The 6,425-nt window shown below is 35.6% G+C and overlaps 1 pseudogene across 1 annotated transcript; it reads right to left on the reverse strand.

Annotated features, from left to right (window-relative positions):
• Positions 1–1,120: 1,120 nt before the first annotated feature.
• LOC145913385 (uncharacterized) lies at positions 1,121–6,100 on the reverse strand (annotated as a pseudogene). Its single transcript, XR_014403343.1, has 18 exons — positions 5,583–6,100; positions 5,271–5,395; positions 5,067–5,210; positions 4,502–4,677; positions 4,336–4,373; positions 4,275–4,303; positions 4,026–4,213; positions 3,811–3,963; positions 3,615–3,758; positions 3,260–3,552; positions 3,052–3,203; positions 2,582–2,650; positions 1,956–2,524; positions 1,752–1,883; positions 1,628–1,696; positions 1,466–1,554; positions 1,294–1,411; positions 1,121–1,237 (listed from the first exon to the last, which is right to left on the reverse strand). The product of XR_014403343.1 is annotated as an uncharacterized LOC145913385 (transcript).
• Between the last annotated feature and the right edge of the window lie 325 nt (positions 6,101–6,425).

Here is a 6,425-nt window from a genome sequence, read left to right on the forward strand (position 1 = left end):
TATGTGGACACAAAAATCCTTTATCAACCGCCAGCACCACTGATTTTTAGGAAGCAGATATTACGTTAGTTTCAGAAAGAAAAAACACAATAATTCCAAAATGAGGCACAAAAAAAGTACAAGAAAATAATTGCAAAAAAATACAGAAAGCATCATAATTGCTAAATAAAACACAGTAATTTGGAAAAATGAAACAAAGCACAAATAATTGCATTGGCGAATCGTTATGAAAACTTACTTTGCGAAAAAAAATCATCGTTTTAAAATACAGCCTGAAGCGAAAGTAATTTTCTTATCCATCATAATCAAATAATCAGCAGTTGAATTAAAGTAAGGTTGGCGGCAACGAGTAGAACAAGGCAATAATGAAGTAAACAAAGTAAATAGTCCCTAAAGCATGAATTTCGTAATCAAAACAAAAACAAGTTGAACAAGATCACGTGGTAATCACACGAAATGAGGTTGTATGCCAATATATGGTAAGGCATCCTTGGCCAACAATGAAATAACCCCTCTTTTGAAACTATGTAAGCTGTACTTTTTGATTTGTTCTGGTAGGCTAGGTGATTGCAAACAATAACGGAGAAATATTTTAATGATTTTTGACAGGTGGTTGTAGGCACACTGGGGAGGTGTAGAGCTGTTGTTGAGGCGGAACGTGTGTTGTGGTGATGGACTTGTTTCATACGCAAATATTTGTCATTGAAACTGACGGCAAGGTATGGTTAAAATATTTAAAGGCAAACATGGAGATTTCTACGATGTGCATTTTTTTAAGAAGTAAGTATGTGCTAAATTATCTGAATAAAACTTGAAATGAGCATAAAGGTATGGAAACCCCTTTGAATGTGGCTGGACTGACACATTTAGCCAAACATATAGAGCCATAATCTGACCCTAGATTGCATGTACAACGCATGGGTCCCCTAACCTTGAAACCAAAAGGGGACTGGGCTAATGAATTGTAGTTGATGACTAATTTCAACGTTAAACCTCATTGTACTTGTGTATATTATTTTACCCTTATGTTTGTACAATATAAAAAAGACACTTAGGATTATCAGGCAGCTGTCAAGTTTTAAGCATTTATTAAAGCGTAATTCAAAAGTGATTACCTGAATTATTTAAAATGTTTTCTGCTAACTGTTTTCTGCTCTTTTAGTACTAGAAAAACTTGAAACACTTGAAATGGAATGGTGGAGTCCAACTTTGGAGCATTAAACAAGCATTCAGCAATCTGAAACAGAACAAATGCTTTCTGTTACAACGGATTTTTATGTCATTGAGCTTTACCTTCAAGACAAAAATGCCACAGTTGTGTGCATCTTGTTGTATTGGGTGTTTTATCGGTTGGTATGTGGTGACTTGCAGATGTGCGTCACTTTTATTTTTCCGAAGTAATAAGTAAGATCTTTTTGCAAGCAAATAAAAGGTGTATGAATGATAAAAATATGATTTAACTTACTGAAATTTCGACACTGCTTCACAATTATTTGGTTGGCTTGGATAAAATGGATCAATTAAAGTTATAGTCTGTGTTTTCCAGTGGACAATCTGCAATATGGAGTATATTATCACGTTTGTTCAATTTCTTTGTAGTTAAGACAATTTATTATTTCTAAATTACCAACAGGTTCCCATGATTGCCTCCTTTGTTGTATGCACCTACCATGCCCACAAAATTGGATGAAGTGATCTGTCGAAAAATAAAAAAACGTAGGAATACAATTTGATAAGGTATACAATAAAACCTTGTTCAGGGTGTGGCGATGAAGAATATCCATCTTGCTGTCCAAAATAGAATTCACAATAAAACAGTCCAATACAAACATTTTATGTGCCTGTTGTTTTGAGGCAAACATCGTCAGAACACAATTTATTACCTGCAAGAAAAGACAAATCTGAAATGCCTGCTGGTTGCAGACAGACAACTTGCACCAAAACTAATCACTTACTTCTCCATCAAGCCAGTTGCATCCTGCATAAGTGCAAAATGATGGATGCCTCAATAGTGCACTGCAGTTTTCCATCGAAGCAGCTATCATGTTATGTTTTTGTTCGTGCCACACTTTTTCCGGAACACAAGATATATTCTTTAGATCAATTCTATCCACAACTTTTTCTTCCTTATTTGCTGCCATCTCTTCATTCGTGCTTTCTTCCTTATTTGCTACCATCTCTTCATTTGTGCTTTCTTCCTTATTTGCTACCATCTCTTCATTCATGCTTTCTTCCTTATTTGCTACCATCTCTTCATTCGTGCTTTCTTCCTCATTTGCTACCATCTCTTCATTGGTGCTTTCTTCCTCATTTGCTACCATCTCTTCATTTGTGCTTTCTTCCTCATTTGCTACCATCTCTTCATTTGTGCTTTCTTCCTCATTTGCTACCATCTCTTCATTCATGCTTTCTTCCTTATTTACTACCATTTCTTCATTCATGCTTTCTTCCTTTTTTGCTACCATCTCTTTCTCGCTTTCAATGATGTACTGATTTTGAGTCATCTCAGCATTTTCCCCATCCACTACAAAGTTAACAAAAAAGAATAGCAATAACACAGGGCACTTAATGCAAACCAAACCTTTTGTTGTTAATGAAGAAGTTAAAACGGTTTTCTTCGCACTGACAAAATAATCATCCAATGAAGCATCTGCACAAATATGAAAAAAAATTGCACTTTCCAATCGATATTGCTCTAATAATAAGCTATGTGTGGACAACAACATTGGCTGATTTTGCAAAAGTTCACACAATTTTTCTGTTGATTTTTATACTGCAGAATTGAAGAATAATACCATACAGGAAGTACGATTGGTGGCTACTTCAAAGTTAAAATTGAGGACCTCAAATTTTAAGGTTATTGTTGTGCACTGCAAAACTTAGCACTTTCCACAAATATAACAATTAACAAACCTTTTAAAAGCTTTCTTTTTGGAGGTAACATGAAGTTAAATTGTTTTGCTGAAACAGTTGGCTGCAATTCTAAACAAATCATTGTCACATTTCTTCTAATGTAGCAGATTTAAGAACACAAACAACTGTATTTCTTACTAAACACTTGTTTTTCCAGCTCATTGGCATAATTTGCAAAATGCTGTGTGGATCTTTTTAGTTGTTTTTTGTTAATAGTTTTATTTTGCAGGTGCATACTTAGGCGAGTCATGCACAAAAAATTCACTACATCCATTGAACAAAATGAGCGCCTGTAAAAACAATACGGAAATTTTTGGGTCTTAATGTATTTTTGTATTTAACCTACCTATCTCGCTTCATGATAGTATTACGCTGTTCAGCAATGCTTGTGTTGATATGTAAATCCTCACATAGGGCAATATTTCTAAATTGCTTTTCTGGGCCCCGCTTTTTAGTTTTATGGTGAAATTTGTCATTTAGACTATAAAAGTTGCTGCAAGAACCATCATGCAGATTAAGTTTTACTTTTGGCAACTGATTGTTATCCTGCAGCTCCAGATTGTGTTCATTCCACTCAACGAGCATCCCTTTATAAGGCGTAAACATGTTCTTATGGCGATTTTCACCATGATGTGCAATCTAAATTGAGAAAAATTGAAACTTAAAAAAGCTGAATCTAAACATTTTACAAACATTTCTACCTGTGAAGCAATATCTGAGACACAGACATTTGGTTGGTTCTTGAAGCTTAATAGCCCATCAACGTAATCTCTAGCACTTTCTTGTCGAAGAGTGTACTTCATGTACACTGTAATGCCATGAATGCAATTAAAATGCACTACCACCTGGAAAAATATGAACAAATTTTAACTGCACATGGCATTCCATACATGAAACCTTACCACCATATTTTTTTATGTGCCGTAACATTTTAGGATATATATCCTTAAACAAAACCATTTCATATAGTTTATTGATCAAATCCTCAGAGCTGCCACTTTGATCAATACCTATGCTTGCACATAGTTCCTTAAGTGATTTCAGAGGGGTCTGCAAAGGAAGGCTGTTAATATGAAATAGGAATGTTTAAAACAGATTTTGTACAAAATTACATCAGATGCATTGTGCAAAGCATTTAAAATTTCCTCTTGTGAGATGTTGTCTACTTTCTTTTGGTGAACTCCAGTTTTTCACAGAAATCTTTTTAAATTCTGTATTTGACTTTTTCTGGTTAATGGCCCTATCCAAGGAGCATTTGTTTCATAGCCCATTTCAATTTTCCATGGGTTTTCTTTTGTGCCTGTTTTATTTGATAAACAAACATGCAAAATATTTTTGATAAAAAACTACTTGTTTGTTACCGTAAAAAACCCTCCCAATAATCTCTTTTTCATAATCATTCCATAGATTGGCAATGTTCACGTTATCACCATACTCTTTTGTCTTTTTGATACTCTCAGCTGAATCATTAAAAAATGAACATGCTTGACTTATAGTTACTAACACATGTATACGCACAACTTAGAACTAAAGTACTGTGACTAATACAAACCAAAATGTATGCATGCATATTCAAAACATAATTTACCTGGTCTTCTACAAGTATTTTTCCAATTACCATCGCAAATGTATAATCATATGTTGTGAGGGCACAAAAATGATAAAAAGCATTTCTGATCTTATCATATGGAATCATAAGTTCTTTCCCATCATTGCTTTCGGGAAACCACATTTTTAATGCTGTTTCCACATTGACATGATTCTAAAAAATAAACAATATTATTCAGGTCGATATACACAAACATTTAGAGCCAAGAATCTGCTTGGGAAACAAAGTGAAGTCAGCTCAGTGTCACAGTATCAATGTAAAAGCATCAAGTCAATAAATACTAAACTGCAGACAGTGCACAATGATTCAACCTATGAGGTCTTATGGGCAGCTGGTGACGGAGGAAGACAAGCAAATATAAGCTATCTCATGCACCAGCTGCACTAATGAACTCATAGGTCGAAACAGTGTGCACTGTCTACAGCTTATTATATATTGGCTTAATACTTTTATATTTTAAGATAAATGCCAAATTTGGCTATTACATAATTATTTATATTAATTCTATTCATAATTAATTAAAGTTCAGTATATAGGCATAATTCAATTCCTTTGGTCAGATACAAACAAAGCTTCAATGCAATAAGTGTCACATTATTAAAGTTGTGAAATCCTCCAGAATACTCTTGATATCGCACAATCACAATAAAGTTGCATTCCGAACACTGCTTAGTGATAAGTTCAATACCTTTTTAATGACAACATGTATTTAGAATAAGTTAATGTACATGTTGTGATTTCGGTTAACCTTGCCATATTTTGCCCAGTCCATACACCGTTGCATTTGTAGAGTTTTTCGTTTCCAAAGAACTGTTACAAACCGGACATGCAGTTTCATATGGGGTTAATGTTTGGGAAAGAAACTTTGAAGACCTGCGCTAGTGTGAACGTTTTAGGAACAAAGGAAGAAAACTCGAGCAACCGAGTTGTAGAAACATCAATTTTAGAAAATGGCTCTTGGCTTGGGTCACAATCTTCCGTCTTGATGTGATCAAACATTACTGCAAAGTGAGTTTGAAACATATTCCCCCAAACTACATCAAGTAAAGTTGACTTTAACCTCCAATATATGCTGGCAGAAAACTCAGGTCCAAGCTCCAAATTTTCATCACGAACATGTGGTAATTGGGCCACAAAATTAACACATTTTTCGAATTCGGACAACCCAAAAGATGCAAGCTTTCGCTTATTAACAGGATGATTTTCTGCAAGTCTTCTGCCACACATCTCTTTAAAAAGCAGCCCAAAATCCAAACATTTTGACAATAAATTTAACAAATCTGGACAAGCAGAAGAAAACCTTCTTTCAAGTTCAGCGACCACTTTACTTGTTAACTGCTTGAGGTCTTCGAAGCAAACTTTTCTGTCACGAGCCTCCCAGCTAATTGGTTGCCCAGGTTTAACATGACCCACAACTAGCCAGCCTTCAACCAGATCACAGCTGCCATACTTTAGTTTTGCGATTTCTGGCAAATACTTCGCTAGCAAAGGGCATGTTGACAGTGAAAATCTCTCTGCCTCCAGTGCTGCGCTAAACTGTTGCATTGCAGACAAAACAGCAGGAACGTAATGTGTCATCTTCCAACCAGGGGCGGCATTACGAACACATCTCGCTAAGTTTAGCGAGCTCGGTATTGACGCACGACCTCGTTAAGTCGAGATTTGGTATTACGAACCCCCGTCTCGCTAACCGGACCTCGCTAAACTCCTCGCTAAGTAGCGAGGAGCTGAGACCACTCGCTAACGCCAAAATATTCCGGACAAAGCCGCACAGCTGCGTCGGCAATTAATAATGGCTGTCTATTTTGCCGCTAAACGCTCATATAAACGAAAAAAGGTAAGACAAAATCCCCTGGAAATGTCGGATTTAGAATTAATTTCAGAATATCGAATGCCCAAAGCT

This window comes from Ascidia mentula, chromosome 1 (genome assembly GCF_947561715.1).
Source record: "Ascidia mentula chromosome 1, kaAscMent1.1, whole genome shotgun sequence".
NCBI classification, from domain to species: domain Eukaryota; kingdom Metazoa; phylum Chordata; class Ascidiacea; order Phlebobranchia; family Ascidiidae; genus Ascidia; species Ascidia mentula.